Source organism: Amia ocellicauda, chromosome 10, assembly GCF_036373705.1.
Source record: "Amia ocellicauda isolate fAmiCal2 chromosome 10, fAmiCal2.hap1, whole genome shotgun sequence".
NCBI classification, from domain to species: domain Eukaryota; kingdom Metazoa; phylum Chordata; class Actinopteri; order Amiiformes; family Amiidae; genus Amia; species Amia ocellicauda.
Genome location: NC_089859.1, coordinates 25791923 through 25802258, shown reverse-complemented (window position 1 = coordinate 25802258; position 10336 = coordinate 25791923).

Sequence of the window (10336 nt, the reverse complement as noted above, 5' to 3'; positions counted from 1 at the left end):
AGTTGGAGATGCAGTGTTTATGTTAAACCGTACCATTGCTTTTGTGAAGCTGGCACAGTCCACAGTCGCTGTCCTTGCTCTGTTGCAGACGCTCTGTGATCACGGCCCGAAAGACAGAGGCTTAAGGAAATACTCTAATCTGCAGGCTTTTTCAGATCTATCAAGAACTACTGGGGCCAGTCTATGTGTAATGTAACTTGTCTTCCCTTGGCGTTGACAGAGAGATCGGGGGGGATGAAATACAAAGTGCTTTAGGCTTACATATGAAAGTGGTGTTTTCGTTCTTGTAATGCAAAAATGTAGCATACAGAAGTGCCTTGACAACAGCAAAACCTGGAAGACTCACAGCTGAAGGGCACCATATTAATAGGTACACTGAAATATATGAGTGCTCAAATATTATTTGTGTCAAAGTCCTTTTAATATTAGTTTCTGTTTTTTCATGGTGTCATAAACGTATACATACACACAAAGAAACAAACCAAAACCATTTTATTCTTTCTGTTGCTACTCAAATACAAATTCAGGCATTATTTTGTGTAAAATATGCAGCATGAAAATATTTTTTATTTCCAAAGTTGAAGGAGACGAAGAATTATGTTCTCAGAAAATAAAGTGGGTTGTGGAAGAATGTCAATAAATACACCAGCTGGAGCAGCATCTGTATAGTATACAGAGAGCAGCATTGGTTCCCCAGTAACGTCTCTGTTCTCATGAATAAAAAAACAACACCCCCCCCCCCCATACACACACACACACAGAAACACAAAGGTATGTGATGTTTCAAAGCTAATGCAAAACCTAAACCCTATGAAAAGCACACTTACAATTCGTTAGCATCTAAACACTGCATTTTAATTTTCCAAACAATAAGAGGATATAAAAATCTTCTCTTTTATCTTAGATGTATTAAAAATAAAAATCTCATCAAAAGATTGAGATGTATAAAGAAAAAAAAAGAAAAGTAGCAGCAGGGCTATACTGGTTCTATAGACAGAGGTTAGCGAGGTCATGCAGATTGAAATCAAACACTCAATAGTCCATGGCTGAGCTGTGCCAGATGTGCAAGCAAGAGAAACTGCTACCCAGCCAGCTTGATAAAGGTGCATAACAAGCTGTTGGCTTAACAGTCCTCCAGGTGTTACTCTGAAAGAGAAATGTAGGTTTGCACTTCATTGTCGATGGGCTCGGCTCTAGAGTGACCCATGTATGGTGTCACATACTTTAATCAAACCTGCCAGAAGTATTGCAGTAGTTGTGGTGCTAAAAGCAACACATTATTACTGCCAGTTTTACTGTGAGACCTTGACCACTTTATACTGAACAATGTCAACTGGAAGAAGCACAACCTGAAATCAATATGTCTCTTTTTGTGTCTGAAGAGGTATGTCCCTTGAAGTGGGCACAGGGCTCAGCAATTTATGACCAGTCAATTACGCATAATAATAGTAGTAGTAGTAGTAGTAGTAGTAGTAGTAGTAGTAGTAGTAGTAGTAGTAGTAGTAATATTATTATTATTAATAATATGTTTATGTCTACTACTACTATTCATAATAATAATTATAAAATTTAAACATGAGACAAAACCACATGTTATAGACCAGTGCTTGTTCTTTCTGTGACACCTTAAAACATGCAAATATGTTAATTCCTCACTAAGGTATCAATAGACTGGAGAAAAGCTGTCGGGGCAATTATAATTTCCTCTTAAAAATAAATCTCTTTTCGTCCATAATCTTTATGTACCCATTTGAGCTGCAGTGGGGTTTTATGTAATGTAGAACTACAAATAATAATGTTTTTCAAAAATATATAGGCCTAAGACATGTGGTCTTATCTAAAACATTCAGATTTAAGAACAACATATTTTATTGCTGCTGATATATAAAATGTACATGATTGGAGGACACTGCGGCTCCAACTTCAAAGCCCCACAGTGCATCAAAGGAGAACTTGCATTTCATAGCTGCACTCTTAGTTCCACAGAATACAAATGCCACCAAGCTCATTATAAGATACAATTCTTTAAATACTCGCAAGAGAATTTTAGCTCTTTTCAGAAGTTAAACATATGGACAATTTATTCCATATTTATTTCATAAAGTACAAGATTATGGATCTGGTGGTCAAAATGATAAGGCCAATTGGATTTTTTCTGCTGAAAGGAAGACTCAGAATGAAATATAATTTGGGAGATTTTTTTAAGCTTTCTCAAAAGTAAAATGCAACAGTGATATATTATTGCAAACATTTAACATCAAAACAACCTCCACTATTAACAGTCACAGCTGCACATACTGTAGATATATACCCCAGTGTAAGCAGCTGATTGCTGTCTATTTCCGTCCATTTCATCGGACATTTTCACTCTCCTGTCAAGTGCATCCCTTAACATTTCAATAGCATTAAGCTCAGGGGATGAGAGAGGCCAGCACAACCATTTCACATTTCATTTTGTTCTTCTCTCTAATGCAGGGGTGCAGACTCCACTCCTGGAGGGCCGCAGTGTCTGCTGGGTTTTGCTCCAGCCCAGATCTTGGCTCCTTAATTGGTCTAATTAAACAATTAACTTAATTAATTTAACACTTCTCTCCAGACTCTGAAATGTTCTGAGTTCAATGTTTTGAGTAAACAACAAATTGTAAGGTATCGTCTATAAAAATACAATATGTAAATTTTAGATAAGCTTACCTGAGTAAATAATGACATTAATTTAGTATTTGGGATCTCCTGTTGGAACAAAAAACAGCAGACACTGCTGCCCCCCAGGACTGGAATCTGACACCCCTGCTCTAATGCAAGCAATTTATGTACAGCCTGGCTCAATGTTTTTATTTAATCTTCACTTACAAATCACCTTTCTGAGAGTTTGCAACAGCATCGGAGAATTGAATGATATTGCTACTCTAGAACTGTATTGCCAGTTTGTACACCTGCATAACAACCCCAAACTACCATTTCTGTTTACTGCATTAGGGGTTCTTTAAAAAAATAAAAAGCTGATTAGTTGTTTGGAGGAAAATCCATCAAGAATTAACTGCCAGTAAAATTCACTGAATTGGGACGAACAGCAATTGTAGTTATTTTAACTGCTCCGGAGCTGTAAAAGCAGTTAAATGAGTGTTTTAGTGATTCCCAACTACCACGACAGTGTGAATACCATAATTGTACATTGCAGTTATTGTGCAATTATGTAGAAAACCTGTTGTTTCATTTCAATTAGCGTACATTATAACCCCATTTTAGTACACTGTAATTATTGCATGTATAAACCTTCATTTTGGTTTCCCTGTTTCGGGCTGCAAGCTACATTAACTCAACCAAATCCTGGTCAAACTTAATAAATCATTAAATAATCTAGTTTCCAAGAAAGTCTTCATACTGTGCCTGTTAAAACTGTCTGATTGATGGCAATAAATCAATATTTACATTTGAAAGGAGACATACACTCAGATGTTTTCAAATTGTACTTGACTAAGACATTTTGCTGATGCTTTGATGCATTGGTGGATTTCCAGGATAACATTTCTCTCATCTACTCCTTTTAAATCTAAAATGTGATGCACCCTCCAGGAGTTCCTCCATTTAAAAAGACTTTGAAATTCAATAAAGTATTTATTTATATGGTCTTAAAATATGTTTAATGAAGATGTTTACATGTGACAGTCAGTCACCTGGCAACGGGATGATCATGGCAATCTATTTAACGAAATTTATCTGCTTTTATTCATTCTTTTATGCTTCATTGTCAATTCTCTGCGCAGTTTAATGCAATAATAATCAAGTTCAATAACCTAAAACACCTCTTTCATTAATCATTTTACTGAATCTGCTCGTTACAAAAGTCACATTAGACAAATTATTGTCCATTTCAGTAACTACAGCTTTAAACACACCCAAAGGAGCTTCAGTTAAGAATCACATTCCCTTGCAATTATGCTTAATATATGGCTCACCCAGCAGCATTTTAGTGTACTTATTTAAGCAAAGATTTGTAGATGTAAGCCTGCTGCCAAACACGAATAGGAAAACTCATTGAATAAATACAGTGATAGAATTTGAAGCCAAATGTAGATTTTAAGATGCCCTTACAGAGAAAACATCACATATAACAAGGCACTGCAGGTGGTAGTACAATAATTGTCCTAGTTGCAGATATTGGACTAGATAGGCCTCTCCAATTCTCAAGCTGACAATACAAAATATAAGTATTTATTTATTTGTTTTATAATTCACCTAGCTGTATAATTTGTATTTCACTAACAAAACTGACATGTTGGGTAATATCAGAAAAAGTGATCTATACTGGATATCTGTCACACAGTTATTTTTATTTATACTATTCTATGCAATTAACCACTGACACCTGAAACTGTGCAAAGCCGGAGAGCTTTGCACGATTTTCCTCAAAGCATTTGAAAAATATACCCATACTGACATATCCATTGAAACAGCAGTTGGTGGACTGATCAGATCATCTCCTACATTCTCTATATTCTGTCTAGAGAAATGATAACTAATAATTTGTGTGCTTTAAGAGAGCACAAAACAAAAAGACAATACTTGGTTAAAGGTGTGATCACTGCCATACATAGAGCTTTTAGGTTCTCAAGAGCAATCTGTTGTTCATCTGAAATCGCTCATAATGTACTTTTGGTAGGTTCCAAACTTCAATTGTTGCAACGTAAGTCCTTTGCATTCGCTCTCATGGGCGGCATCCTTAATCCTGCTCTTAACGGCACTTACTCTAGTGATCCCACTTTTTATCTGTTTGCAGCTCACATTTCTACAGCTGTCAAGTCTGCTTTGTGTCACTCTAAAAATACTAATTTTGTGAAACAGCTACCTTTCTGCAGCCGATTTCTCAATTTTTACTTCTGTAATGTGCTGTGTGCACCAAGAAGGTCCACAGTGAAATTACCATTGTGCCAAAAGAACACAGCCAAGATTGTTTTTCTGTAGGAATCACATTGACTCTCCTCCTGTTCAAATTGTTTGCCGAATTTGTATTTTACAGTGACTTGAAAATCTTGTTCCTCTTCCATAAAGGCTTCAACCTCCTAGTTATCTCTCTGACTTCCTGAACTCTGGGCCACCTCACATTAGGAATACTGAAATCCTTTCACCTTTTTAAATAAATATTGCAAATTATTATTATTATTATTATTATTATTATTATTATTATTATTATTATTATTATTATTATTATTATTTATTTGATTTTTTATTTCTTAAATCAGCCTTTAAAACCTGTTTATTTTTGGCAGGATCAAGTGCCACAGAGTTTCAGTAGGTTTTTCACTGTTATTAGCTTACCAGTAAAGGTATTCCCACTTATTCTATAGTGCCTGTGACTGTGCTCCAATGTAACTGTACTACATATTATTATTATTATATTGGAGGTATGGTAAGGGTCACTTACTTCTTGCGAGAAAAATGACAAGACACCCTTTGCTGAAAACCACGTTGATCTGTTGGATTTGACCTAATTTGCTTAAACTCTGTGTTGTAAAACTGTACACGAACTTTCATCGTTGCTACTTTTGTGTTCCAATCACGTGAAACAGATGTAACTGCACATTGATCATATGTGCACAAGTAACTGATATCCCATTTCACACGATCTGTCCTACACTTGATCTGTGTACACATGTAGACATTTCCATGTGGAAATATTTAATTGAGGCATTTCTCTTTATGTTTCATTACATCCAGCACTGACACGAGGTTAAATCTTGACTGATGTTTTTACTAATTAGTACCTGTAGCCATATCATCTAAAGAAGAATGACTGCTTTAAACATTACATTAACATGTATTTTTTTGTTTGCTTTCAAATGTTGCTCTTTAAAAAACATACAAAAAACAACAACAAAACTTGGGCATGATTGATCTTTTACACTGAGGGCATGTATATGTTTGGTGTATAAATCCATAAATATTGTTTTAAGTACCAGCCACAGTGAAGTCAATGCTAGGTGCCAATCCAGATTTACTTGATAATACAATATCCTGCTTCTCAGCCTCTACAAATCCTTACTAGCAATAACCTGAGAAGTTAGTGGGTAATAATCCAGGATTTCAGCCTGCTCAGAGAAACTCTTTCCCAAGGGAACAATCATTCAATGTATTCAAGGAGAGGGGACTGTTAGACAATCATATCTTCAGTCTTGGAGGCTCTGGTTCCCTGAAGTGAGCTAGCAAGCCAGAGAGGGAGAATGAGTTACTACTAAAGGATGCAAGCCAAGGCGTCTTTATTTGATATACCTAAATGTTGATGTTTTTTCTCTCACAAAAGTGTTCTTTTGTAATGCATTGCTTTATGATTTAATGTTTCAAGTTTTTGTTATTGTTGTTTGTTTGTTTCATTTAGTTTGATGTCGATTCAAATGGAAAAGAAGCACACTGGCACACAAGGTGTTTCCATAAGTATCCCGATAAAGGCTTTTTGAATTCTGGAGAAATTAAAACCATAAGTATTATTCCAATTCCCAACTCCCCTCCATGTCTTTCTTTGCTAATCACTTAATGCCTTCACGTAGCCCAGAGAAGTTGAACTTTCGGATTCCGCACCAATTGTATTCCCCCAAGATCGTTTTGGAAGAACTTTATAATACTGCAGTACACTGGGCATCCTGGGAAGGATTACTCTCGATAAACCAGCTTCACACAACAGGCTTAGGACTGTCTGATCAGATAGGTTTGCATTATCTCCACGTACTTTAAGAGGTCGGTTATCTCAGGGAGCTTAACACACAAATTTCTCTAATCTTTCTGTGGCGGTACTCTTGATAGCTAAGAGTTCAGAGCATTTTCAGACACGTGGATAATATCTATCTATGTATCAATACATATGTACGTGTATTTATGTGCTTAAAAAAATCCACTTAAAGGGTCGTGAAGCAACCCAGCATTGGGGTTTCATTTAATTTTTAAACACATTTACCGTGAGACCATTCATGCAGACTCCTAATTGTATAATTCATGAACAGCAGCGAATCATGCTTTTTAAATACGCCCATTAAAAAAAATAATAACTTTGCCTTCAGAAAGTGTTACAAATTCCAAACCACAGTAATAGCAGACCGTAGCTAGTTAATTCAATAACACTGCCTTAGGGCTCCTGAAGTCTCCTAACTACATCATTGTTAAGGATCTTGATTTTTTCAGAATTATAGAAAATGACAAGTGAACTTAACATGAACCAGAGGGTCACGAAAGGATTCCAGTATTGGCATTTTTTAATCTAAGCAGCCTGGTGCTAGAAAATCAATACATTTCAGTTGTGGTAGTGTGCTACTATTTTCTCTTTGAGTTTCTCATTCTTGAAAGAAAATTGATAATTCCAAAAACCCTGTGCGGCGGGAAGAACAGGGGAGGAGAGCAGCAAAGAGACCAAACGAGGGCCACGGAGAGGGGGAAGGAATTAAATATTAGGGAAGAGATGTGTGGGGGAAAAAAGAGAAGTAAAAAAAAGGAAAAATCAGCTGCATGGTATCAATAATGCAACACATGTAAACTGAAAATGAACAAAATATAATTCCAGGGACTCTTTTCACAGCAAACTTACTTTTCATCAGTGCTATTACAGATCCCATTCACATTATCGGATTGAAGCCATGCTGCATAACCAAGGTGCTGACAGACCCTGATTACCCAATAACTCCTGTATTCCTCTCAGGCAGGTTCATCGAGAGGACAGGAATGCAGGGTCTTCCTGTATGGCAGACTGCCTTTCCTAGCTTCAAGATACAGCAACCCCACGCCTTAGCTCTCCCAACTCTCACTCGTTATCACATTCTCTCCCTCACCCCCTTTTGCTCTATTTCTCTTGCCCTGGTTTTCTTTCCGTTCCAGCTAATAACAATTTATTGTACATCAGAGGGGCTATTGCAAACATTTAAAAACTCTTTGCATAACACTTAAAGGGGCCAGCTGAATGGATCTCTCTAGAAAATCAGTCATTTCCCATGCTGCAGACATCAACAACCCCACTCCACGGCGGGCGGGGGAAATCAGTGTTAATTCAGTGTGGTTGGCAGACAGACATCTCCAGCTCAACTCTGCCGCACCGATTATTGTTATTTTAGGACCACAAAGACGGCATTCAGGAAAGATGAGCTTTTCTCAGGTGATTTGCACAATTAAGTAAATATGATCAGAAGGCCCTCTCCTGTTGGGCTTTCATTTTGTACTTTGTGACATTTATTCAAATCTCACAGCCTCATTTTCATCCACACTCTTTGAGGTATAGAGATAAAAACTGAATATTCAGATCCGAACCTACTCAAATGAACAGTGTTTCTGCAGGTACTTTCAACTGTCAGACACACCAGGCAGACAAGGTATCTGGTATCTGCCATTGGACCATGCCTAATTTAATGTATATATATATAATAGTGAGATTATATAACAGCTGAGATTCATCCAACGCCACGTTTTTCTACTGTATCAAATAAAGAGAAATACAACTATTTCTGGAGAAAATAACTCTGAATACTTGAGGACTAGAGAGGGAGAAATCCGTTTGAGAATCCCAGCTAAAGACTGAAACTTCTATGGTGATGTCAAAGCAATGTATTTCTTCAATAAAATATAGATACAAGTAATACAATTCAAGATCATTCATAGTTTGATGTAGCTTTTTTGTATTTACTTCTTTGCCTTTTCACGACTTGAAGTTAAAATCTTTATACTTTGAGGTGAATTGCTTTGACAGCTTTAAAATTGTGTATCTCAGTATTCTCTGGTTGCCACTGTTTGACTTTTTTTCCCTAAAATACTTTTATCCCCAGTGTCAGAAAGTCAAGGAAAGTCACTGAAATTATATGAATGATTAGACACATTTATTTACGATATAGGCAATAAAATGTTAATTACCACTCATGAATGTTGGCAAGTATCATTTTAAAAATAAGAGCTGTTATACAAAAACAAAGCCAACCACAACTAAGGTAACTCTTAGCCTCTCTTCATTAAAGCCCATATAAAAGGGATACAGTACATATTTTCAGAGTTATATTATTTTAATCTGTGACTAAATACTGGAAAAACAACATAAATCACACTGACTGTGGGAACAGGGCCTTTCCACATCTCAATGCTAACTATGCATAGGAGTTTTATAATATGTAACATAAATGCCAAGTGCAAAAGTGAAACAAACTCTGTTCCATGCTTCCAAAATCAACACTATCTTAAGGATATGCTGCAAGTCTGACAAATCACATAGTTTTTCTTAGTTTTCTCCCCCCCAAAGACTTATTTCCACCTCCCTTGGTTGCTTAAATACTTATCTCAAAGTGCAGCAGTAGGGTCTGCTTCCAAAGCCACAGAGAGTAGATTTTGATACATAAAAAACTTTTCAGAAGCTTTTGTGAAGAGCTTAAAATATCAGGGCCAGTTTTCCAGTTTCAAAAATGCCAGGTTGAAGATTTGAAAAATAAAGAACGAAAGAGAGCAAACTTGAATACACCAAAACAGATTTTAATAACATTCTTTAAATAACAGCATTGTGCAAAGCTTTGTGAAGATGGACTTATGTGTCTAGATAGCATTGAGTTACTCTTAAGGGCTTCAATGGTGTCAGGACTAATTAAAAGATCAATCCAAGGGTATCCACACTTTTGTACATTGTTCTTTTATATTTATTAATGTTGTTGCTGTTGTTGTTGTTGCTCCATCTTCTTCTTCTTCCTTGAGGTCTTTGAAAGTCCTGGGTTCATCTATTTTTTTGTAAATGAACATACAAACCAACATAAATATATTGTTAGGAAACTAATACAAACTTTATTATTTTCCATTTTACGCAAAAGCGCTTGTTTAACATGTATTGCCAGAAACATAAACACATTCCTTGTTAGGAAAATAACATTAATAATTTGTATATAGAAATTGATCGTTATTCAACTTCAATTGACAACAACAACAACATAAATATGTCCTGTACTTGACTTTTCTTTCACTCCTCCCTGTTTGCCAGGCTAAAGATAATGGACATATTTGCCATTCAATTTCAGAGGGAGGTAACACAAGTACCAACGAAAAGAGCTAAGAAAAAAAAGTTTAATCTTTCAGGTGAAATCTATTTTCTCCAATGAGAACAAAGGGAGATGCTCTTTTGTGGCTTTGTGTTTAGGTCTTTCAGTGTAAACATTATCCTGAGAACTGCTTTTTCATTGTCTAATCTTTAAAGGATAATAAATTAGGCACTAGACAGCCATACAAGCTGCTACTAGATGTGAATGTGAATGCGTCTGTAGAAAAGGCTGGCTTTCAATCAAAGTCTATTGAAAGAATAGTTGGATTTTGTAAAGAAGCATGTTGTGCCTATTAA